Consider the following 26376-nt stretch of genomic DNA (forward strand, 5'->3'; position numbering starts at 1 on the left):
CACCCTTGCGCTGCAGAAATTATGCATGGACACATGGAAGGTGGGAGGAGGAGGGGTACTCCTGAGCACCAAGGTTAGATCACAGACATAATCAATAATGCACTGCCTATTGTGCTTCGGCACTGCAGTCAGCTTTGCCCAGTTCTTCAAGTGATACCTAGGTGCCGGATCGGCTAAGCCTATGCAACAGTCCACATGAAAGATGGCTCTTCTGGAAGGCAGTGACAGTAGAAACAGCAAGTAAAGTGGAGGAGGAATGATGGCTTGAGCAGATGACAGGGAACGTGGACAGACTTGGCAGGAGAATGGAGGCACAGAGGGAGGGCCTGGTTGCTGCTGCTGCAGATGTTGTTAGTGAGACCACAAGACTATGGCGCTGGGCTGAGGAACTAGATAGTAAAATAATGATAAGAACATAGATAAAAACACTTCCTCTTTTCTTGTGCACTCACAGAGTGATAACTACTTAATTTGATACAATTAATTGTAAATAAAGTTGTTGTGTGTAGCTCACAACAACTTCCCTGCTACAAACTATCGATACTAGCCAAGCTGAGCAACGAAATGCTTCCTCTATGGCTAATCCACCACTCAGGCAGCGTCGATGGTTTCATCTTCATCTCTGCAAACCAAAACACTGGCAGGCATTTGTGTCCTCAGTATTCTGTCCGTCATACTGCTCATCGTTTATGGGCCTATCCATACAACATCCGTATCCACACATTTATTACTACATGACATACACAAGTGTTATTCCAATTGCTTTTCCTGGTGACCACGCAATGGGCATGGTGACAAACAGGCTATTCAGTGTTATTGCTGTTATATTGCCTTGTAATGTAGATGGCCCGTGTGCCTCCCTCTGAATTATTGATCTGCTCATGTGTAACGTAAACACAATAAAACAGACGTGACAGTACCTCCCTGTCACAGCACACAGGATACGAGTGTGTGCATAGATCACTAATCATGGATAAACATATACCATCTGGAAACTACTAAACATATGAGATCATAGAAACAACTGTACTGTGAAATGTATTCACAAACTCATTTTCATGTACTAAAAACAACACAGGCAGGGATCGTTTTTATCTTGAGGGGGAAAAAATTTGTCTTATTTGATTGTGTTGGAAGTTCCTCAGCTAAGATGTTGCCTATTACAAACTTCTCCAATTAAAACAGTAGCTTAGCTTAGAAATTCTAATCACATCCCTGTGAGTACATGATCCTGGAGAACCATATAAACCTACGGGGGACATTTTGTACAAAGTATGCATTGATCTTAGTGCTGCTCAGCTCTGTGAACGGGCAGGTTGCTAGCTGGATCCTGTGTGCGAGTCAGTAATGGTCTAGTTTGGTCTCGGGTCTCTCAGGAGGTAGAAATCCCCTTCCCCCTACGCTCCCTTCCTGACTCCTCAGTCTGTTGGATCTGATCCTCCCAGTGTGTCCTCTGCAGCGTCTGCTTCTGTTCCCCTTCCTGTCGGTAAGCTGAGGGCCAGTAGAGGGGAACAGGCTTCCAGCGCCTTGGACTGGTAGCCTGGCTCCCTCCAGCCTAGTCATTACTGCTGGCTAACAAGCAGAGAGCGAGGGACGTCTGTGGCTGCTCTTCCCCTTAACTAACAAAGAGAAAGACCTCACGGGTAACTGTGGTAGCAGCAGCAGCACACAGGCATAGGCTCCTGCTGGACCCATAATGGTGCTTTCTCATTATATGCTGTCTCTGGGGGAAAGAAAAATGTACATGCTGGGCTACAGGTCCTTTCAACTAGGCATTGTGGGTAGAGAGGAAAGAACATTATGTGCACAACCTGTCACATGCCAGTGCTTTGAATTATATTTATGTAGTGATGCTGTGTCGTCCTCACGTGCACTCAGCTGGATGTTTACACGCTTCCTTAATGTCATTTTATATTTTTGTTTGTGCCAAAGATGTCGGAGGAATTCCTGTGTGTGTGTGTGGGGGGGGGGGCATGAAATGAGTTTGATTTGATTTGATTCCAGTGGCTCCATTAGAGCTGGGGGCGACACAGGGGGAAGGCAGCAGGACTCACACAGTCCATGTGTACTCAAGTATACATGGCTTTAACCAAAGCACGGACGCACATGCTCACAAAAACATACATCATCCCACACACAGATACCCACAGAGGCACATCTTGCTTTCTTTGAAGACCCACAAACTTACTAGTATATGCAGTGTTTCCTAATAGTTGGCAGTCAGTTTCAGTGATGGGGGACTGAGGCGTGGGATATGTTTATTAAAGACTTGTAAAATACTCTTAAATCCTCGGCCCACCACTTGTTTGACAGTTGTTTTCATCCATTTTCAGTGTGTCCATATTGAAGTGGGCTGTATTTTGGCAGCATTGCTGTTGACATTTCATTTAGTCAGCTCAATATCTCATCTTTGCTCAGGCACAAAAGTCTCTCATTCTATTATAAGCTAATGAGACTAGCATTACCCAACTTGCTCATGCAAATTTACTGGAGTATTATACTCCAACTGATCATAGCCAGTTTTGACTATACAGTCAATTATCTCCATAGCAGCTCGTGCAGGTTATGGTTCAAACGATGTCTCTGTATTCAATATATGGTCAAGTTACGGCTGTCTCCATATAGAAGGTGGACAAAATATCATAAGATCTATAAATTCTAATGCAACCCAATGCAATAGCCCTGCAATAGATCTACATTTGTGAAGGTAATAATAGTAATACATCATAGAAGCACCATACACTATAACAACCATGACCTCAAAACTGACTGCAGAGTGGATCAACATCTCTCTGACTCAAAAATACACTATTAGCTTCCAAAATCTTACAGTTGTATTTATTGCAAGACTATTGCATTGGATTGCATTACAGTTTACAAGTGCTAATGTACTTGAGTCGGCCACCTACACTAACCATCACAACATAAGCAGTTGATTAGACGTACTTCACATTGGGTTCATTATAAATACACAGCGTGTAAATAAAGCTTGAAATCTTTGTGTGGAAATACCAGGCATAAATTCCAGTGTGTTGCACCACAGCAGCCGAAATAAAATCAATGTGTGTAGAAATGCAGAATCTGCCAACAGCTGTTGTTACCCTTCTTGTTCCTTCAGTAGCTCACATACCAGTGATACACAACAGACACCAGTTACCTCCTCACAGTTCAGGCATGTCCCCTCTTATGTACTCAGGTCACGCGGCTGATCTTTGACAGGTTGCACGCAGAGGCCTGCGCAGAGCCGCACCAATACCAGAGCTCTGACCCCTGGTAATGGGTCTCTGGGGGGTTGATTTAGGAGAGCCAAGCCTGTTCAGCTCTGTGCAGTTGTAAACTGGCTGGCCCCTCCCCTGGGACTGCCCCCCCCCCCCCCACCCCACGCTGCAACCTCTCATCACCTTCCCTCCCTCCTTCACCCTCCACCGCAGTGACGCTGTTGCCTAGGTAACTTGGGGATGGGAGGGGGCGGGGGTTAGGTGGTACAGATGAGGTGGTTTGTTATCTGTCTACACGGTTGATGTGAGATGAAATATGATTGTGTCCTGGTGGTACAGGTAGCGATGGGTTGATGGAGATATAGGAATTTTGTACTGGTGAGAGAATGTCAATGTTTCTGGGAAAATATATCAGCATATAATAACAATAATAATGTGTGTAACATTACACTATGTGTAATAATAGTGTGTGTGTGTGTGTGTGTGTGTGTGTGTGTGTGTGTGTGTGTGTGTGTGTGTGTGTGTGTCTCTGTGTCTAAGCAGAACAGAGGTTGGTGAAGCTTAGCCGACTCTGTGGAATGTAAACTAGCCACTGCAGCACTCCTGCCTGGCCTCAGTCAGCCCCACCAGGGATCCAGCGTGTCGTGCAATGCCCCCCACCCTTCGCCCTCACACGTGGCCATCACCCAACAACCTGCCTGGCACCCACCTTGCGTTCCAGTTGTCATGGTGATTTACACGGCATGCCTTTATTTTCAAGCATGTGCAGATCAGTAGACTTTGAACAGAGGCATTACCATACCACGCATTATCGTTTCACAGCTATGTGATACCTGTGCCTCGCACAGCCGCAGTTATCTTCCTAGATGATTGCCCAAGGGAAGCTTCAATGCTTTAATCTAATCTGATGACAAATGATTCAATTACCTTGGCCACTGATTAACCTCTTCCTCTTTGTTTTGTGCACCTATAGCTGAGCAGGTCTAATTTCATAACCCCCCACCCACCCTCACTGGATGTGGCTCTGCAAATGTCAGTGTTGGTTGCATGTGTCACTGACTTGATGCATTGTGTTGTGCTTTGTGTGTGTGTGTGTGTGTGTGTGTGTGTGTGTGTGTGTGTGTGTGTGTGTGTGTGTGTGTGTGTGTGTGTGTGTGTATATATAGCGGTGGCTCCACTGCAACCATTGCTCACCAGCCATCTGCAGCCCACTGAGGGACACATGATGATGATGGCTGAGTCACCCATTAGCCCAAATTAGAGCCATCCTTCCACCATTCAAGACAGGGCCGCTGGCAATGCCACGCAGTCAAGGCCATTACAGAAAACACGCGCTAAACTGATTTTGCTCTGCAAATACCATTAGCTGGTGCCCCAAGATTATAAATATCCAAACTCCCAATCTGATGAAGAAAATGGGCTCGGATGGGGAACCGTGTTACGAAAACCCTGCATCAATGTCATGGACTTCTTCACTACTTGCCAGGGGGCAGAGTGTGGAGGGTAATGGCTATGACAAGCCAAAGATGAAGGAACAAAGACAAACAGCTGTGGTGAGAGAGGGTTTACATGGACAGCTACAGTTGCTGCTGGGGGAGTTTTGTGAGGAAACGGTATGTGTGTGTAGATAAAAAATTACAGCACTGTGTTTAGCAGAGACCCCCTACATTTTAGCAATCAATGTAGTTATAAGCACAGCAGCTTAACACACACACACACACACACACACAACACTTTAAAAGCTCACTGTTGTCAGTTAGAAATGTAGGGGGAAAAATTTTTTTATAGCTTCAAACAAGTGCTCTCTAAAATGGCCACAAGCTGTTCAAATGGCCTTGGTTTAGTAAACAACTGTCCTGCATGTGGGCCAATTTGTCAAAACAGCATAGCCACTTCAAGCCTGGGGAAATTGCCATTTGGTCCATACAACCTATTTCGATCCACTCATGTTTCCGTTTTGCCACAAATGCAGCCCAACCCGCCCGCCCCTTTCACCATTTTCTTTACTTGAGGGTTTCTGTCGAATGCCAACAACTGTTGCCTAGCAACTAAATATTCACCCTGCAGAAATCCACTAGATTATTATTTCTTTCCAAGTTTCACATTTCTGAGAGAGAAAAAAGCTGTATTTGTGATTTCAAGTTTACAAATCCCAGTGGTGCACAAGCAGTGGTATGTTCAAATGAAATGCACAACTCTCTACGACATCAACAGTCGCAGAGACACTACAGCTAATTCAGGGCATATGTAGAAATTAGAAGAGCGTTAATAACGACTGAAACCAACCAAATGTACTGGTTGTAAACACCACATTACAGATGGCTTGCTGTGCATAGAATGTATCTATGCATGCTTGGATTTTTAAAGGAGGTATAAAAGGTGTTCATTCCTAAGCAACTGTTGAAACCACACTCACTTAATTTAACTTCTTGTTATCATGTGTCTTTATAGAAATACATACTATCTCAGTTAGGAGATTCTTCACTTCTACTGCGTTTATGATGCTTTCCTATTTCAACTGACTGGTGTCATTCCTGTCCCAATGCTTAAGCAGTGACAATATTTTTCCCTTGAAGATGGAGTGTGTGCCTGTGGCAAGCCGGTAGTGTGGGCCGAACCCTGGACTCCCAGTAATATGTCTTTTTATTCAAGACAACAAAGACCGTGTGTAATAAATACCACTGGATGGGGACTCACAATTCACAGAGTCAACATTTAGGTAGTCAGAAGTTGTGTTTGAACGCTGCAGAATGTGTCTCATGCCACAGACAGCAATGTTATCCCAATTTATTTGTGCAAATACGTTTTTTAAAATTCTGATTCTTTAAGAAAAATAGTGTCACTTTGACGGCTCATTTTTTTCCTCTTCTGAACAACTTGTTTCTTTGCCACTATATTGTGTATGTTTTAATAACAGCTGCAGGGGCATTATTAACTTTAATCATGGGTACAACAGTAACTTCAGACAACTTAGAGACAAACTACGTTATAACAAATAATGAAAATAATTAAGTATAATTATAGTTCTCATGTGAAATCTTGCATGTGTAATGAAAGACTGTTTTCTTTTCAGTAATATACATGTTTATGGTAAAGAGACAAGAGGAACAAATCATACATTCAAAGGACTTAATTACTAGTTAAATTAAATTGTTCACTTGAGGTTTTAAAATTGCTAATTTGGCTGCACAAACTATGAATAATTTTGTGACGATGTATGTTTGTGGACTGAATTGTGGAAGCATTGTTTGAAGGTCCTGATTTTTAGCTATAAACCTGCGGTTAATACTACACATTTTGTTAGAGGGTGCCAGCTGGGATGTACCTGAATCCATCTTTTCAGTCAAACTGAATTCTGTAAGAAGGATTTAATGATGTACAGAAGAGTCGTGACGCTTGCAGTGGATCCATGTGCACCATTGTGACTATGCACTCAGGGAAGCCAGGGAATAAGTGTACCAACACAGAAAACTCTGCTTATCTGATCTAGGCTCTAAACATGGCTGCTTATTAGGATCACACCATATCAATTTATCTATAAATTACCTATGAGAGAGCAGGTTTGGAGCTAGAAAGCAGCCTAACATGAAAAGGAAGGGCGTCACAAGTTCACGTCAGGCCTCTCAGTGATGTTCTCATCATCAGATCCTGAACCTGGAAGCTGTCAGCACATCAGAGACATGCCTACATCCCCCTTTAGCTCCAGGACATAGCCTACATGTGGATATATCAGCAAACATGGCCACACCAATCTCTGGCTGTCACAAAGACGCACCTTGTGCATTTGCACCTGTGCAAATATTTATCTGAATTTACATGTGGATTAATTAGACAAAAGCAACCCAGTCTTGAATGGCTTTGGATGTAAAATGGTAATTACTCCTAAACCAAGCTGGAATAATGAACTTGTTAGCATGCTCAGCCTCCTGGAATTCATTACGCCGCTCAATGCTGCACACCTGATGGAGAACAACCTGATCTGTTTTCATTCCCAACTGCTCCAAGGGACGCTCTGAGGGGAGCCCTGAATAAAACAGACATGTTGATTGTGACGTGTCCAGAGGCCACTCGAAACTACTCACATACATACAGCAGACACACACATCAGCTCATCTAATGAGACTGATCAGTCGTCTTCCTGCTTCCTGCTGTCTCATGTGATTGCATACAGGCTTGCCACAGAAAAGCCTGATATGAGCAAATCAGAGGGAGTCAGAGCTACTGGTACATTTCACTTAACCCTTTAAAAGAATGTGAGTGCATGACCAACAAATAGGACTCAATGAAGGCTGTTAATATCAATGTTGCCAAAATAGACAAGTGGATTTTTTAAAATTAAAATGGAAGGGAAGGCTACAATTTAACTGGTATGAAACTATTTTTGAGATAGTTAAGCGCTCTCTGTTGAATACTACGCATCCCTAAAAAGGACATTCCCAGAATTATTTTCTGAGAATGTGAAATTAAGTTTAAAATCTTTTCCATGCATGCACCCCGATTAAAAGATATTTTCAAACCCCTTTTACCAAATCTCTTCATTGCCATTTAATTCCAAATGTCAAACAAAACAACACTTGAGACTTTGAATTTCAGTAATCCATTTTGTAAAATTGCATCAGGCTATAAAATTGCCCATTTTGAGACGAGCTGCAGCTCCTGTTTCATTTTAATGATTACATTTGAGAACAATGCAGGAGCAGAAATGAGACAAGGGGAAGTTTTTTTTCTTCCTCTTTTTTTTTTTTCTTTTTTTAAAACTGTTTGTGGTTATCTATGGAGCCGCCTCCTGTATAGGCCAACACACAATCCAAAGACATGCTTTCACAGAGTTGTTTGTACATAATTAGAGCCTAGTGGCATTACATTTTGATAATCATTCACAATTAGATTCCACATATTGACAGGGAAAAACAACTAAAACAAGCAAGTAGCTAACAACTCTCAAAGTCACAAAATATAAGAAAATTATTTGTCCATAACAAATTTATCCTGATCTGCTCTCAAAGCACCCCATGCACTCATTCTCTGCTTTGCACAGGCTCGTTTTCCTACTGTCTTCCCTACCAGCTGGGTCAAGGACAGATCAGGGGCGACGTGCCTCCAGTCAGCATTTGCCTTTTTTTCACTAAGGAAAATGCTCTCAGGCACTCTGCCTATTTGTCCGGCATTTGAGTCAATCACACCCCCAAACAGGCTTACAATCAAAGCACACACTGCTGATTACATTTCAGATGGGTATTTGGGAGGTAAACATTTGAATGACAGTACAAATAGACACAGTACTGTGACAGACACTGCCTTATTGCTTTGCCAAGTCTGTCACACAGCAGCAACTGTAGATTCACTATCACATTCAACGCAGCTATGCCTGTTCCTTGTAGAGACTGATATTTATGCAATATTGGTTCCCTCTAATGTTGGCAATTTACGACTATAAACTCCATCGTTGCCCTCCCTGTGACTCACTCTGGATACAAGCACTGGCTAAAGCCTAATATCTATAAAATATAACACCGCTTTTTACCAGTATAATTCAGCACCTGGTAGTGAGGCAGCTTTATTAGGGTTGTAGTGTATCTAGTGACAGCTAAAGACATTTTCAGGACCAAAGCGTTTAATGGAAACAGCTGGGCAGCATGTGGGTTAATGTAATGGCTTTGCATGTTGAGCAGAAGTGGTGCTAAGCTCAAGCTATCAGAGAGTCATCGACAGAGCAGACCCGCCACTCCATCTCTCTCACGCTCAGTCTCGCTGGCCTCGTATCTCCAGCTCTCCTTTTTCACTCCCCTCTAAGCACCCATCAATTGAGGCAGTGAAGCCATCAGTGCCCACGCTTAGCCCGCCTGTCTCATTGCTTGGATAGCCGTGTGTATGTGTGTGCGAGAGAGCTTTAGTGTTTGAGGGTTTTTGTGTGTGGAGCCCCTTGATTGGACTCTACAGCAGAGGCTGAGGCATTAATGAACACTGCCTGTCACAGTCCAAGTCCTCTTTGCAGATCGCTCACCCATCACTCCAGGCGATGGATCAGCGAAGCCGGATCTAAATGGGCTCTCTTTTACTTTTATTTCCCCGCAGCCTGCTCTGCTGGCTGAAGATCATCGAGATCAGTGGGGGCAACGAATTCTGGCCTTTCTGCCCACCTCCCTCGAATGTTTCTTACATCTACTTTGGTAGCGTTCAAGTTATAATCAGGATCAAAGTGAAATGACACTCATTGTTGGATCATTCTGTGATAATTCGGCAAAAACTCCAGGGAAGGATACACCTCAGTGCGGTTTGGTTTTCAGGTCAAGTTTTGGAAATTACATCGGCACATCAAATGCGCCTACGTGTACTCTAATAATCCAAAATATAATTTAAATAAAACAATATAATTTGGAATCTTTTTCCATTTCCTGTACGGGATTTTTAACTAAATGTCAGTGATTGGGCAGGGAACATTTTGTTGTCTGATTAATAGGGCTGCAGCTAACGATTATTTTCATTGTTGATTATTTTCTCGATTAGTTGTTTGGTCTATAAAATGATGAAAAATGTCGATTAGTGTTTCCCATAGCCCATGATGACATCCTCAAATGTATTGTTTTGTCCATAACCCAAAGATATTCAGTGTTCTGTCATAGAGGAGCAACATTTAAGAAGCCAGAATCAAATCGTTGAAACAAATCCAGAAAATTGTAGGCTGTGGATTGTTCCAAATGTAATGTTAGTTAGCTAAATTACTACTGAATGTAACGCTATATATCCCTTCTGCTTTTGCTTTTTAATCATTGTAATATTGAATAGAGACCTACCCAGCTGTACAGTAACAGTGTTAATCCTTAATATCGTTGTCCTCTGTCTCAGTCATCAGGTGATGTGGTGGTTCACTTTTACTCTATGATCGGTAGGCTTTAGCTTCTGTCTTTATTTGTTTCACATCAGTTTGACAGCCTGAATACAACCTTAAAATGTATAATGCAAACCTGTCTGCTTTCTGAGATTGCTTTTTAATTTTTCCAAAAATTAGACATTATTTCTCCAGGGAGTGCAGTAATGGTGCGCCGTAATAAATCTGAAAGGTCCGATGGTTTGTCGGACTTAGCAATAGTAACTAAGGGGGGCGTGGCTTAGGGTCAATTAAACAAATCTGATATGACCAATCCATACGGAGAACAGTTTTTTTGTTAGTGTCATTACTAAATGTCACAGCTATTAGTTACCTTCAATAAGTTAAGCCTACCCAGTTTTAGGGGCCACAATCTCACTTACAACTGTCAAAAACAAAATACTGAAAATATGCACAAGTCTAAAAATATTGCTGATGTATGAACATCTCTACTTACAGCTAAAACGGAATATGTTACTTCCTTGTGTTACTTGCAGATTAGAGGCATTATACAGATTTCAAATTTGTGGAAAACTACTTATTCACATTTTAGGGGTAATATGATTAAAACACAATTATATTTCTGAAGAGAAGGAAATTATTCCTGTCCAGAAGTACCAGGGAAATCCCAGCTGACTGCAACTAAAATGAAGTTGTCAGTTTCCACCAAAACACTGAACGTAGCCGTGAGTGCCCTAATGCATACTGATCTCTACAATAAGTGCATTTAAAAATGGTAATTGAACATATTCACTGCATTTTATTTCTTCATTATAGTGACAGATAAACACTCAGCGGAACCTCCGCTCAGGGTTCTCACAGGGGGTCAAATTAAGTGTGAAAAAAGTCTCCCATCCTCACCTTAGACAACTGAAAAACAGGGCTGCCTCGTATAACAGCCTTGCTCAAAGTCTGCCGAACAACAGCACACACCCAAAGAAGGACCCAGCCACAATTTGTCAACTTGCTTAACATCCTTCCACTCCACATGAGAAAAGAGCGCTCATTATGAATATGCAGGGTTACAGTAGAAGCAGGCTTTTGTCCTCACTGCCATGTTTTATTTAATGAGCCTGAAGTTGCCTTGACTTGATTTGCATGTGCTTGTTATAGACTCACACAGCGCCTCTGCTCATTCCCACTCACACTCCCCCAATATGAGGACATTTTGATTCCATTTTTCGCTTGGCTTGTCTGTCAGTTTACGCAAGCAGAAGGACCATGACTCAATTTTTTCCACCAAGGAGGATGTTGGGGCTTTCATTTGTGTGCACTTTTGCATCAAGGATGGAGGTTCGGCTGTTTCGAAGTGTGTGAGCGCATATGAGCATATGCGAGGGTGTGATCCGGTGTGTCGTTTGAAGCTGATTGCGTGGGGAGGCGGTGGCTCCCCTGTGAGGGAAAGCTCTGAAGAAAATAGTGCTGATGTGGTCCTTCACTCCGACAACAGCTAGATCCTACCAAGTGAGGAGACAGCAGGATACGAACTACATGAAAAGGCTAAAAAATCTGCAGCCAGCTAGAATACGTCTTTGATAAAAAGAAAAAAAGATGTAAAACTCCTTGTCTCCTTTCCCTTCTAATTTGGAAATGGCATTGGTGAAAATGTGGCTTATACCATACTTTCCAATTAATAGACCCTGGGGCAGAAAATATGTCCCACTTTGATGATGTCAATGCTCTGAGGAGTGAGGGACAGGTCAGTGCTAGCGTCATTGACATCAGAGGCCCTTAGCGCTGTGGTGAGATGTCAGCCCAGCTAGCGCCATTGCCGTGTGATGAGGCCTGGACAGACGTGCAGGGGGGGCCAACATGACAAGGCAAGCAGAAACGGGGATGATTCAACCCTGCAGTAAGGATGGAGGCAGGCAGGGAGAGACAGAAATGCAAGGAGAGGGGGAGGAAGGAAACAGAGAGCACTTGGCGAAGAGAAGGAAGAGTGAAAGGGAGACAAACAGAAAGATGAGGGCAGCGGGAGAGATGACCATGATAGGGACAACAAATGGGGAGTTTATATGTACAGTAGAGAGGAATTCACCAGGGGGTGAAAGGAGGAATGTATTAATAGAGAACAGCACTGAGTGAACGAAGCACCTTAATGAAAAGGGGTGCTGCTGAGCACAGAGAGCAAATGGAATGACATCTTTTGAATAGCTGAACCTGGCAGCAATAATGACTGAAAGGCATGATGACGGGAACCAAATTAAAAGACGAACAAGTGGACTGAATCAGTTGAAAAGTTGAAATCAGCGGCAAAAGTCAAAGAGATGATATCGTGACCAGAAGTGACCCCATTCACATGGACCCAAAAGCAAAGCACACACTGTCCAATCTGCTCTGGCGTAGCTGCGCTGTAGCAGAAGAAGAAAACGTGTAACCACACTGCGGAACTCCTCGAGTGAATTTCAGTTGCTTTGTGAATGTGAAACAAGACACTGCAGAACATGAGCGCACATCCTCTGCAAACTTTCATTGAATAATTTAATGATCTGTGTTTTAAGAAATAAAAGTCTGTTTTTCTAGTTTCTGTTGCCGACTGATCCGACGCCATAGCAATTCAATCTAAAAAGGGCAGTTTGCGAAAGCTTTCGTTTTCTCTTATAAAACAAGTAAGTGTCTGGTAGGTCCTTCATAGGGAAGCTCATCCTGCACAGAGAAACTGCTGGTGATCGTTCCTTTTTTTGGTTCACTTAAAATGGTCTAGTGATTATGCAAAAACAAGATTTGTTTGAAACACATACAACCTTATTGCTTTGCTCTAATGTATGCTTGCCTTTTAAATCAAAACCAAAAATGCAGTTGATTAACATAAAAGATAAATGCTTGCATTTTCTAAAAGCACTGTGGTTGAAATTGGTCAGCCACCCTTCTCAGTTAGCCATGCGTATAATTTATTTTGGTTTAGTTCTTTTGCATTTTTGTATAATTTCTCTTTAGAAACTCTTAAAAAAAGCAAGTAAAGAAATACAAATACAGGATCATTAAAATGTCAAAAGGTTAAAGGAGGACACCTTAGACTCTAAAGACTGACACACCTTCCATATTTCTTGCCATTCAAGAAGATTTCTAGAAGGTTTCATCTTGTCACATGTGTGTCTCACAATAAAGTGTACTACATGTGTTACTGGAGTTTTGACCTCTTCAGACAATTCCCCTTCTCCTTGCACCTTTGAAATCCCTAACCTGTAATCATTTCCAGATTAATGCTAATGGGGAATCTCTTACAAGACATCTTTGCTTAATTTGCAATACTTACGTACTTTGTTACAGGGAGCAAGGGATGTGGGCGGGGGTTGGACGGATGTAGGGAGTGTCGTGTGGGCAAAAGGTGTGGTGCTGACACCATGGCCATCTGGAAGGCCAGTGGGAGCTGAGGACCTAACAGTGAGAGCAGACTGTCACCTCATACATGCTCCTGATCTCTGCCAGTGTCTGCGAGTATGTGCACATAGAGAGACAGAGAGGGATTGAGCACAAGGAAAAAATGAAAATAAGGGAGGGGGGGGGGGGGTTGTATGGCCATTCAATACAACTCTGCATATCCATCAGCTGCCTATGTTTATACAGCAGACCAAGTGACAGGAAAATCCATTGAGATATAAAATAAATAAAAAACTCAGAGGAGCAATGACAGATGGAGAGAAAATGAGATATCACAAGTGTGTCAGATCATATTGACAGGGGCATCTCTAAACAGAACTACTGTTCCTTTGATATTAATCACATGACCTGAGCCATTTGTGTTCACAAAGCACAGAAACCCTAGAAAGGAATGACAAATATGATTAGCGAGAATGATACAATAGTGTGTGTCCAACATTGTATTTTTACGTTAGATCAGGGTCTTTCTCTCAGACTAAAGCTAATGGTAAACCTACTGTGAAAATTTGTGAAGATTCTCAGTCATCCAGGTCATAGGTGTCCAAAGAAGGTTAAAATTTTAACATTCTTTGGGTACTGTGAAAATTAATTTCAGCGGTTTCTTGCGGACAGAAGGAGGCATTTGGGTTAGAGTTAGTGAAGAAAAACAAAGCCTCCACAGTGTGGACAGGCAGGCAAGCTGGCTAGACCAATCAAATCCTTCGCAAACAGGTCCCCACTGCATGCCAGAGTGCAGCTGGAAGAAAAACATCAGAGGTGCACCAACAGAATCTACAACATCAGTACTGGTGCTGATAAGGCACATTCATTCTCATGCTCTGCACTGATCCTTTTCTCCCTCAGGTTATTCAGAAAGGAAATGACAGTCTTTATAGTAAATGTCCATCCATCGTCAACCGCTTATCTTGCGTACAGGGTTGCGGGGGGCTGGAGCCAACCCTAGCTGACATCGGGCAAAAGGCAGCGTACACCCTGGACGCAGGGCCACACATAGACAAACACACACTCACACCCAAGTACAATTTACGGTCACCAATTAACCTAGTCCGCATGTCTTTGGACGGTGGGAGGAAGCCGGAGCACCCGGAGAGAACCCACGCAGACACGGGGAGAACATGCAAACTGCACAGAAAGGCCGCGATCTTCTTGCTGTGAGGCGACAGCGCTAACCACTGTACCAACGTGCCACCTATAATAAATGTAAAGAATAATAAAATATAAAATACACAACTTGAGGTTTACATGATGTTGAGTTACTTTATATTAATTCATTTCTTTGATGCGTACTTCCTTGAACTAGTTGACGTATTTAATGAAATCCTTAGACTGTTTGTATGGTTTATATGCACCTCTATTAAATATTTAACAAATGGTGCTTTCCTTTTTCTTTGTTCAGTTCTCTCTTTTCTCTTGTCTTTGCCAACATCCTGTAGTCAGCTTTTTCAAAATTACTCATTCTGAGGCATTATTTACTTAGCTTGTTAAAATGATATCTTCACCTTTATAGCCAACCAACTCTTTAGACTGGTATTCCCTCACCTGAGGCACTCTTAAGGTTTTTGTGTAACTGTGTGGTTGTAAAAGAGACTGAAAGTGGATCTCTTTCCGGTAACGTTGCAACTAAAGATTATCATCATTATCTTATTATTAATGTAATTATTTTCTCTATCAATTAATTGATTGTTTGGTCCATGAAACGTAACTAAACAGTGTAAAATGCCCATTTTCCAGGCCCAAGGAAACATCTTCAAACGGCTTATTCAATTTCACCAATACTTAAACAAAAAGCCGAAAGATTTTAAAGTGAAGGCTGCAACTAACAATTATTTTCATTACTGATTTCAGACAATTATTGTCTCAATTAGTCGTTTGGTCAATAAAATGTCAGAAAATGATAAAACAACAACAACAAAACCACCCAAATACTCAGTTCACCATCACATGCGACAAAGAAAAGCAGCATATCTTCACATTTAAGAAGCTGGAACTATAGATTTTTTGGTCTTTTTGCTTTAAAAAAAAAATGTAAACAACTAAAACAGTTGCTTAATTTTGTGCTGATCGTAATCGATCAACTTATAATTTCAGCTCTATTTTCCTGGTTTCAATGTGTTGTGGTTACTTCTTTATTCCTACACCACCACTGTCAAGGAGTGCACATAAACAAACAATGCAAAGCTGCAGTAAGTGTACACAAATTTGTAGGCCATGCTGCTCGACTGTTTCTGCTGCAAGGAGAGTTTGATGTTATCACAGGACTGCCTTAAGCATGTTCAGAGCAGGTCTTAACACAGTCTGGGTCTATTGCCTCTTGCATTGTTGCCTACACTGTAGGTCAATGTGCACATTAACACAATAATGTACACAAACATACTAGTATGCATACAAACACATACGCAGTGAGACCCCTTGGCTATACAAGCGCTCTCCATGCTTCCACTATAATATATGTTGTTTATTTGCTGGATCTGAGCTAGCCAGCAGCACTACGCTGATGCAGCCAAGCGTAGCCTGCACTGGACACACACTCTGTCAACGGCAGTAAGCAAGCAGAGCACTGCACTGCCAGAGATATGGAGCAACAAATCTATACCCCTCACAGAATGGGATGGTGTGGTGTGCTACAGTATATGATAGAATTTGATAAACAGTGGGGGTCAGGAGGCAGGTCAGCACACCATTAAGTTATTCTGACAATTTTGATCCATTGCAAGCAATATTGGGACAAGGCACTGGGCGTCACCTAAGAAGGGTAAGAAAAAAAACAAAGGAAAAACCGGCAGGAAGCATAAAACAAACACAGACTGTCTTTACTGCAGGAGATGAGAAGAGATAAGACACATCAGAGGGAGAGTGTGCTTTATCAGAATGCAACGAGATACATGGAGGAGAAACTCACTCCCTCCAGGGAGAAGGGAGGAGAAGGAATGGGCAATACACATAGGGACAGCTGATTATAAATCATGCAGAGCTGCATTAAAAGAAAATTAAACAATAATACTTTTTGACTTATTGCAAGATTGTAATACTTGTAATGACTAAAACCTGTGTGGATAATTTTGGACGATCCTAGGGAATGGACATGGAAGGAAAAAGAATGGAGTTTTAATATTCTGCTTTTTACTGTATATTTATGCTCTTGACCATATATAATGGTCTTCAGCTCCGCAAGGGGAGTTTGGGACTCGATAGGGGGAAACTAAGGCCTTTGTTTTAATTAATAGTTAAATTATCAAGTAGCTAATGACTTGGTAAATATAATGGGTTAATAGCTCAGCAAGCAAGATCAATGATCTGATTTTCATTTTGTTAAGCTGGAGAAAGTTCCAATTTAGGCATGCACAAGAACACGCGTGTATATATAGTATGGACTATGTATCTGGGTATGTATTAGGGCTGGAAGATATGCTGAATATATTCGAATATAATTTAAAGTGTGATATTGCAGATGACCATATCGTCGTGTTCGAGTTTTTAGTGCTCACGCTGGTCGCTGATGAGGGGTGTAATACGGAAACGGACAAACAGTGAAACGCAAGCTAGCTTGCTGCTGCGGGTAACTGTGATTTTTTTCACAGGGGCGGAAAGAAATCCCAAGAAAAAACGCAATGAATCATCTGATTGCTCTAATTATTTTACCACCACTTCTGGCTCCGAAACGTATTTGGGATACCTCCATCTCTAGGCTATTTTAATTGACTTTAGCCCGACTTGTAGCTGTTAACTAGCTAGCTCTTCACAGTGTAGACCAACTCTGCTGTAAAGGGCAGAAGACGCCGTTATCTTACGGCGGCAAACAACACACACTCTTTCAGTAACCATTATGCTGCAACCTGTGTAACATTCCTACCCCCCATACACCGGGAAAGACTCGCATTTGCACACAGATTACCCAAAAAGCCACCTTCATTAAAGTGGAAGGCTTGGCCCGTAACACACACGTGCAGTTAGCCTGTGGGTGTGCTAACCAGGGGTGGAAGAAGTATTCAGGTCGGATGAGGGACGAACTGTCTTCTAGTATCTTCAACCAAGTTCAGTTGCCTTTGACCTCAACCTTTGTTGGATATTCAGGTCCATTACTTAACACCAACCTCTCTTTGAAAATATTCCACTACAAGTAAAAGTTCTGAATTCTAAACCTTGCAAAGGTAAAAGCTTGCAAGTACTATAGCAATATTTACAGCATTCAATGTGCAGTAAAATGGTGCCCATCAGCATTTTACTATTATACATGATGTATTTGGTTTCATATTATTGCTGCATTAATGTGTATGTTGCATTTTACTGCTGTGGATGTTTAAGATTGAGCAATTTTTTACTATGCTATATACTTTTGAATAGTTTAATCTACAGCAATGCATCATATTCTATGAGATCACCATATTTGCTATTTGAGAATGTACGGTATGTTATGTTAGGCAAAATGTGTTTATCGATATACCTATGGTGTATCACAATACATCCTATAAATATCGCAATATTATTATAAACCATATTGTCGAGCCCTAGTATGTATGTGTGAGTGTGAGCTGTTTAGTGAAGAGCACAGAGCAGTGGCCATTCCTGAGATGGGTTTTCCATTAGATTTTAGTATGAAGTAGTAAAACTGACCTAATATCACATCTTAGTTGTACATACCGGTAGGTCATTTTCTGTAAGCCGATGATCCTGATGTTTGGCAGTCTGTCATGTTCACAGAGTAGCTGTTAGAGTGTAGGTCAGCAGTCTAAAATGAAAGAAAAAAAGATAAACTCTAATCTCTGTAATAGACAAGAAGGGAAAATGATTTTTGTATCCTTTATATCTTTAAAGGTATGTTGGATCATGGTAGTTTCATTAAAACCATATGGACAGTGAATTCATTAAGAAGAAGTATTTCAAATGTGTGTGTGTTTCAGGCCATGCATGTGGGCATGAGACCAATGAGGCAGAAAGGATGCCAGTAGCCTTTGAGGAAGGAGCATGTGTCCGGCATCCACCACTGCTGTGCTGGGTCACAGATGTCACCTGCTCCAGCAGCCTGCCTCACACCACTCGCCCTCCCCCACCACTTGCCCACTTGTAAGCAGCTCTAACACTGGTGTTGTTTGTTATTTGGATTCTAAATTGTTGTTTTCTTTGAAAATTTTGATTCACACATGTGTCACTGATCACAAGTGTCCACAACAGATGCTCAGATTAAACAAGAGAAGTGTGTCCAGGGCTACTGGCTATATTATGTGGCTGTGGCCTTGCCAAGTGCTGACACTGCAAGTTCAACTGAATTAAACACTGCTGGCTGGTGGGTTGGAGGCATTAAACACAGTAAATTAGCCTGGAAAGAAGCCTGGCAGAGGGAAACATACTTAGATAATGTCAGCCACAAGATAAAGTGTGAAACCACCATCCCACAAAATAAAATCAGCTATGAGACAAAGAACTGTGTGTCTACGCGTGTGTGTGTGTGTCTGTCTGTGGCAAGAGCATATAGACTGCTAATCTTTCAATGGTTTGGTCATCTTTTTGAGGGGGCCTGAAATTCCTTTTGCACGCCTCACCACTTGTTTGCTTGAGACGCAGAGAATGCTTTACCACAGGAATCCTCCATGGAGATTGTTGATGTGTGCATCTTTCTCTCACACACACACACACACACACAAAATGTGCCCACCCACACGTCACTGACATTTCTTTTCGGAGCATCTTTAAATTACCACGCATATTAGTGAAGCACTGCCAGGAACTCTTTTTATTATTCCTCTTAATCTTGTGTGTTTATGGGGTCAGCGGCTGCCCCCACTCCCCCCTACGCCTTTCCCCTCCCCTTCACTCCTCCGCTCTATGCTCTCCAGCTCCCCTCTGCTAGCAGAAACAGACAAGTGGTTACACTCCCATGGAGCTCCTACTGCACTGCACCGACTGATCAGGATAGGACAGCATGGCACACTCCTGCTACACGCCTGCCTCCTCCCCTGCACTTGCCGCCAACCAAACCCACTTGCTACCAACTGTGACTCACTTCTCATAAAAACCAGCCAAGCAGTTCTACATGCCAGTTCAATGTGTCCTGATTTTAATTAATAATCTGGAGTATTTTTCAAGTCTTTTGGGTTACAGTTGGGTGTCTAATAGTTTATGATTTCAAACAAAGATTAAAGCGTCAGTATGCTTTAAGCAGAGTGCTTATCGGATCCTCGAACACCATCTGAAATCCCCTCAACCATTCCAAACTCTGAATTAAGGGGACTGCATTTCCAAACTTTGCAATCCGAACAACGTGCTCACTTCACGCATTAACTACAACTACACCTTTAGTGTATTCAACAAAGTGCAACACCATGAATGGCTTTAAAGAGACACTGTTTAAAACCTCTATTGTAACTATTCATCCATCACGTCCCTCTCTATGACAGAGAGCATTTCGTCCCATTTTTGACTGTGGCCATTCGGAAAAGGTATAAATAAATATAACACGTTAGGATGACACTTTGTATGAATTTGTTTGTTTGAAGCCTACTGGACCCTGCACAATAGGCAAAAACGGTAGCCAGTAGCCTTGGTAGCCAGTCAAGATTGTAGTTAATCACTGAAATCAACGTAGATAACATGTAGTTTTTAAATTCTTGTTGACTTTATAATAATAAACCATTTGCCACTTGCCATTTCAGAGTTGGATCTGTTTGTGTGCGTTTCATTTCGCATATTAATATAACATGTGCGACCGCTCTGCAGCTCAGCGGCACTGGACCTAATGTTGTTCAAGTCAGCTGTTAGCCAAAAAGCTAAAGGAAGAATGGAGAACAAGGGAGAGAAGCGTTCTTTCCACAGCTGTAAGTACTGCAATTAGATCCAGCTGTGTCACACTCAGATATGCAAAGAACTTTGTCTTCCGTTGTAAACTTTGTGCGACCAGTAAAAAGCTTTCAACCGCAAACAATTGAAATTGAAGCACCTACTAAAGCAGCACAGCAACGTGAAACGTAGCCTGTATAAATAAACTCCGGCAGCTAACATTACTGCCAGTGAAGCATCCACTCTGCAGGAGAGTGGCGTTAATCAACGTTCTGCATTTTGTAAAAGCACTGAATACTAAACTTATGCATGCATGTGCAAAACAGTAACGTTAGTTCAAAAGTCGAGACACTTTTTTTAATCTCAGACAGTGGCGTTAAAAAAAACGTTATGTTTCGTAAAATCATACTCGTTGCTGCATTATGAATACGATTAGTTAAAATGTCAGGGGGGACCTGCTTTGTTTTTTATTATTTTTAAATAGCCCATATACATAGCCTGTATGATACAGCACCCTCTGGTCTGAGAGGCTGCCGTGTTTTCAGTTCGGCTGGTTGTTGACTCCTCAGGTTAATTATTGTTCCTTTACAGTGGATTCATTTAAAATGTGCTGCTGAACAGGTTTCACGTCACTTTAAAGGATGGGGTGCGGTGGTTGAAAGTAATTGTAACGTAAAGAATAACATGACTATTTACTTTTAATACCCAGTAATAAGTAAAGTAATATTGTTACTTTTTAAATGAGTAATAAGAATAAAAGTAACTCATTACAACTTCTGAATAATTTGCCCAACACTGCTGCTAGATATGGCGTATAAACTGATATGCTACGAAAACAAAGTGCTACTTTCTGCCCCCTAGTTGCGCACACACCTCGGGGATGACGTTGCACAGAAACCTGTCTATACACAGTTTACTTCAGAAGGGCTGGATGGTTCATGGATGTGTTCCAGGATAAGTAACTTACTGGTAAAAAAAACCACAATGCTGTAAATATTGCTTGGACATTGTGGGCACATGTTATTTGGCTTACCAGAGTTCCTCCCAGAAAAGTTGTTAAGCCTGGTGGCAAGTGTCATTTTTGATGGGGTGCCCACTGCCCTCACAGTTTGGTGGTGTGTGGTCATTTTGAAAATCAGTTTGTAAAGATTACAGATTGCCATGCTGTTGCTCCTGTATTACTCTGTGTACAGTAATGCAGCTAAAACCTAGGGCTGAATCGATTCATCAATTAAAATCGATTAATATGATTACCAAAAAGCTTTGTTTAATCCATACAACTATATAGCACACTGTTTCGCACGGACATTTATTACTGTCGCACTTTGCACTTACGCTATGTGAATACAACATGATTATGATGGCGCGAAAATAGCGAGGGACGAAGAAGAAAGAGTCCCAGTTATGGGATTACTTCAAGCTAAAAGAAAACAACAACTCTGCAATGTTACAGTCTGTCCACCGTAAAACTAAATTTATGTCGCCTACCGCAACAGCACAATGGAATCTGATCAGAAAGCACCAGTTCTAACATCAAGTTCACTGAGCGGATCACAGACAAGGTAACAGAAACAGCAACTTTAGCATTTAACTGAAATCATGATTGATTGATGAGTTTCAGGCTAGCCAAAGTAAACGTACTTCTTAAATAATGCATCGATGAAATAATCTGTAGAAGCTTCAAGTACTAAAATCACCGTTAGCTGTAGCCCTACTAAAACCCAAAAGTGCATTGATGCAAGTGACAAAATCTGAGTTAACTTGAAGTCTTCTCGACAGATGACTCATGACTCTTCAATCATGACTTTTAGAGGGCAGCCCTATAAATGCCACCCAGCAAAGTGGTCAACTTAGGCCCGGCAGGCTTGCAATAAAATCTTCTTGTATTGTCTTTTCAATTTAAGGTTTGGAACAAAGTGCTCAAGTTTAAAGAGGTGGTATTATGCTCATTTTCAGTTTCAAAATCTTAATCAGGGGTTGTACCAGAACAGGTTTACATGGTTTAATTATCAAAAAAACACCATATTTTTCTCATACTGCACATTGCTGCAGCTCCTCTTTTCACCCTATGTGTTGTACGCTCCGCTCTTGAGCTACAGAGTGATGCATCCTACTTGTACAAAATCTTTGTTGGGAGTTGCACATGCGCAGTTCCCAGGTAAGGACTACTAGCCAATCAGAAGCAGAGAAGGGCTGATCGTAAGAAACAAGGTAGTGTGATCCAAATCAAAGCCGCTTCAGACTGCGACTGTAAGCAGATGGTATAAGTTATTACCAGTCCACAACCACACAACATCATTGTTCCACATCTTACCTTCAGGACTGAACGTTGAACTGTTGCCGGTGTTCTGACGATCTATGCTGCCTTGCCGAAAAATGCTACCATAGCGCAAATCGACAGACTCGACTCTACTCGACCCTGCTCTGTTTTCCATTGTAGATAGTACCCAGAGATGGTACGTAACGTTAGCTTGTCATAGCGACGCCACACACAACTGCCGCGACGTAATGTTCAATGCGACTTTTTATATACAGTCTATGAATGCGACACACACACCAGCGATCCACACAGCTTTCTCTTTTTTAAGTTAAAAGACAGATAATCGGTATGAAAACCTTCCAGCTGTGTTTTCCTCTGCCGTTGTTGCTGCAGCGGTTTGTGTGACGGCGGGAGCAGAGGGCTCTATGAGCGGGCGGCTGGCCGGCCTCACACGCTCCTCCTGTGGGTTGGCACAGGGATCCTCGCAGCCACTTGCGGAGCTCCTCAACTCCGAAAATATTCATGTACATTTTTGTTCCGCCATCACTTCTCGTGAAACTGTCAATATTCGAAATCTATACATCTCATTTCTCACCTCAAAACTTCTCAGAAGTGGATTTAGTGATGAAATACCATACGAAAACTGTAAAATATAAAACTTTCTGTTGCTGGCCTCTGTCTGGCGCACGCAATGATGATGCAGTGAATAGTGTATATTCTCTCTGACCAATCAGCAGCCTGTCGTGTTTTCACGTTACATTTTAGTATCCCTCAGCTCACTTGGAACCTCAACCGAGGTGAAGTGATACCAAAAAAAGTACCTGGAAGCAGGTACAGGTGCAACATTTCTACAATGGAAAACCAAACAAAGGCGAGTCGAGCCAAAGGGCCTCCGCAGAGACTAGCTTGGTTTGAGGGCGTGCCTGACCCACTAGCAAATGAGCCAAGCAGCTTTATGACTCATTTGCATTGCACGTCTCAAGTCAAGGAAGTGAAGGGCTGGACTACATACGAGTTGTTTTCAAGTGGTTCTTCACAGCTTTCTGTGGGAGATGGGAACTCCCTTTGGGCTGGACTTTGGGATTTTTCACTTTGCAAACCTGTTACATGCACAAAAAAGATATATAACTCAATAAAGGAGAGGGGAAAAGCCAAAAAGCATAATACCACCACTTTAACATTCATGACACAATGGTGAGGTTAAAATTGAGATTTTCTGGATGTGCCATCCAAGGGCACGAAGAGGGTTCACTCAAGTATGAGTGCAATGTGGGGGCCTAGTGGGTGCAAGCAGCCCATGCTTCTAATCACAGTTAAGACAAGCCCGGCAGGCGAGCCGGCACAAAGGAGCTTGGTCCAGTGTTAGTGGAATTAAAGTAAAGCTTCTCCTCTGTTGTTATGCTAATCCACAAGACAATGATTATCTGAAGAGCAACGTTGCTACGGTGATAAACATGGCTCAAAAGTGCGTCAATTAGGGCGCCGATTGCCAGAGGAGAGCAAAGACCGAGTGAGGCCAATGATGCTGCTATGAAAAGAGAAAAAGAGTGCGGAAGACCTTTCGTTTTTTTCATTTCAACTGAGTGATCAGCTTTTACATAGAAGGGTAAACTTACAGATGAAGTTTGACCCTCCCAGCTTGACCTTCGCCAGGCCTGACCTTCTATACAGACTTCACCACTCACTAGGACAAGTACTTCAATGGCGAACATGTAATTAACTCAGGGTATGTTATTGTGCAACAACTACAGGGTACCATTATGACTCTCAAGAATGTGCTCTCTGCTGTGCGTGTGGAATGACTGAGTATATCATACAGGGTTGCGGCTTGCCTCATTCACCCTCTAATGTGACAGCACAGCAGTTCAGGTGGTTGTACTGTTTTAGCTTTTGTTTAAACATCAAGAGTTGGAGGACAACCATAACACTGGATTTCATCTATAATAATCCTTCATTTACTCCACAAATCAAAGTGAGGAGGCAAAGCCCTCGCTGCCAACTTCAATTCCTTGCTGTTGTCACAAGATCAAAGAAAAGTAAAAACCAGACTAGGGGAGGATGTTTTCTGTTTCTGGAGCGGCTTGTCACACAGCTATTTTATGGATAGATATTTGAAAACCTGATAGTATGGCTGAGATCACACGAGTGTCTCCTCAGTCCTCGTCAAAAAATAGCTCTGGGTTACCAAAAGACAGAGTGTATACATCCCGATGGTTCAGAATACCTCCACCCTGTCCACCTAGTCCTCTTTCCTGCTGTTTCCATGAGGAATGTTTCATAATTATTTGGTATGTGGTCAGTCACTTGCTCTTGCTCTCCTCCTCCTCTCCCCGTCTGTCCCACATCTACAGCATAATAGGCCTTGGGCTGCTGTGTCATCTCATTGAGTCCTATTAGGGGCTCTTATATGTGACTGGCATGTTGTTATTGCTCTCCAAGACCACAGCTAAAACTGAGGAATGGGTCTGCCAAGTGGGCCCTTTAAAGTCCCCTCCGCCTTGATAGCACTGGCAATGTTGCGGTGGAGGGTGGTACGATGCCAACATGAAAACAGAAGAGGGGGAGGGTTGACACCATGTGATGCTACACCCCTGGGGCTACATGACAGGCATGTCAGATGCAAATGGTCTCATGCTGGTTTGCTGTGTGCTTTGCCATAGGTGAATGCCAGTGCTGCCATTCTCACAAATGCTGGAGGAGGACTGGAGGTGGCGTCAACAAGCTTGCACTGGCAGAGGGAAGCTTAATAGAAAAGTGCTGATTAGGGTGGGGTGAAGATACAATACTCTTAAATATCACTCTACGACCGCAAGGGAACTTTGTTTTTGCAGTTCAACTGAGTCTCTCTTCTCTAGAGAAATAACCTGTCAGAGCGTGGCATGTTAAACACAGGGTCCCAACTTTTTATGCATATCAAATCAATATTTTGACCTCATTATATATATTCACCTAAAATCAAAATAACGATTAATTGAACATTTCAATTCGATTACGATTATTTTGTTTTTGAATGTTGTTATTTTGCGCTCATATTTCACTGATAAGGTTTGTACTGTAAATATTCTCAACCATTAAAGCTGGGTTTATTTACTCGCAGATTTCACCAATCCTTTAAATGTTAATTAATAAGGTAATGTTGACGCACACATTATAGAGACATGGTTCCTCTATATTCAGCGCATCCCCGCTGCTGAATAATGGCAGCTGCTAATACAATTTCACTCAATTATTAATTTCAGTGACGCTGAAAGCGAGCCAGTAATAAGTTGTCAGTCTGGAAGTAAATGTCCAGTGTAGGTCACAGTGTGTCCGTTATTAAAATTCTGTCTGTTTCCACAACTGCTGGAAAGTGAAGGCAATTAGAGCTAGCTAACAACTCCCTGTGCTTCAGACTCCGGTCTGAAGGTTGAACAGGACTGGACAGGGCGGAGTCATGTGACTACACACGTGGTAGGATGTTTCAAGGGAAAGTACATAAACACACACAATATTAACAGGATTGAATAACCGGAATAACCGACATGGGGAAATTATGTCGGTTAGAGGCTCTGAATTTTGGTTTCAATCATTTTTCAAATAATTGTCCAGCCCTACCTCATTACCTCACAGTTCTGAAATAAATTTCAATCAAGCAGTTTGGGAAAAATCGGACGTAAATGTCATTGTGTTACTAACGTTCAGAACAATCAAAATCAATTAAAAGCCAACATTTCAAAACGGTTCAACACCTTTTCAAGGTTGTAGCTACAGGTTGAGAAAATGAATTAGGCTAGCTTAATTAATGTAAATGCTTATAATTAATAATAATTATTAACCACTAAAACAGTATTTCTGGATTCCTGCCCGATAACAGGCAATCACAGATTTAAACTAAGTCT

The 26376-nt window shown here is 42.0% G+C and overlaps 1 protein-coding gene across 3 annotated transcripts in view; it reads right to left on the minus strand.

Moving 5' to 3' along the window:
* The window catches only part of fut8b (fucosyltransferase 8b (alpha (1,6) fucosyltransferase)), a 97895-nt gene that overhangs the window by 61523 nt on the left and 9996 nt on the right, over positions 1 to 26376 (minus strand). For 2 of the 3 annotated variants that reach the window (XM_038726714.1, XM_038726715.1), the window contains exon 2: positions 18106 to 18193. The exons of the other annotated variant lie outside the window; for it this stretch is intronic. The gene's annotated coding sequence lies outside the window, so the exon portion shown is untranslated. The remainder of the gene's footprint in view (positions 1 to 18105; positions 18194 to 26376) is intronic. 3 annotated transcript variants of the gene reach the window in all.

The sequence above is a fragment of the Micropterus salmoides genome, unplaced genomic scaffold, assembly GCF_014851395.1.
Source record: "Micropterus salmoides isolate LMB-PRFRI ecotype aquatic unplaced genomic scaffold, ASM1485139v1 Ms_hic_scaffold_18, whole genome shotgun sequence".
Lineage (NCBI taxonomy): Eukaryota > Metazoa > Chordata > Actinopteri > Centrarchiformes > Centrarchidae > Micropterus > Micropterus salmoides.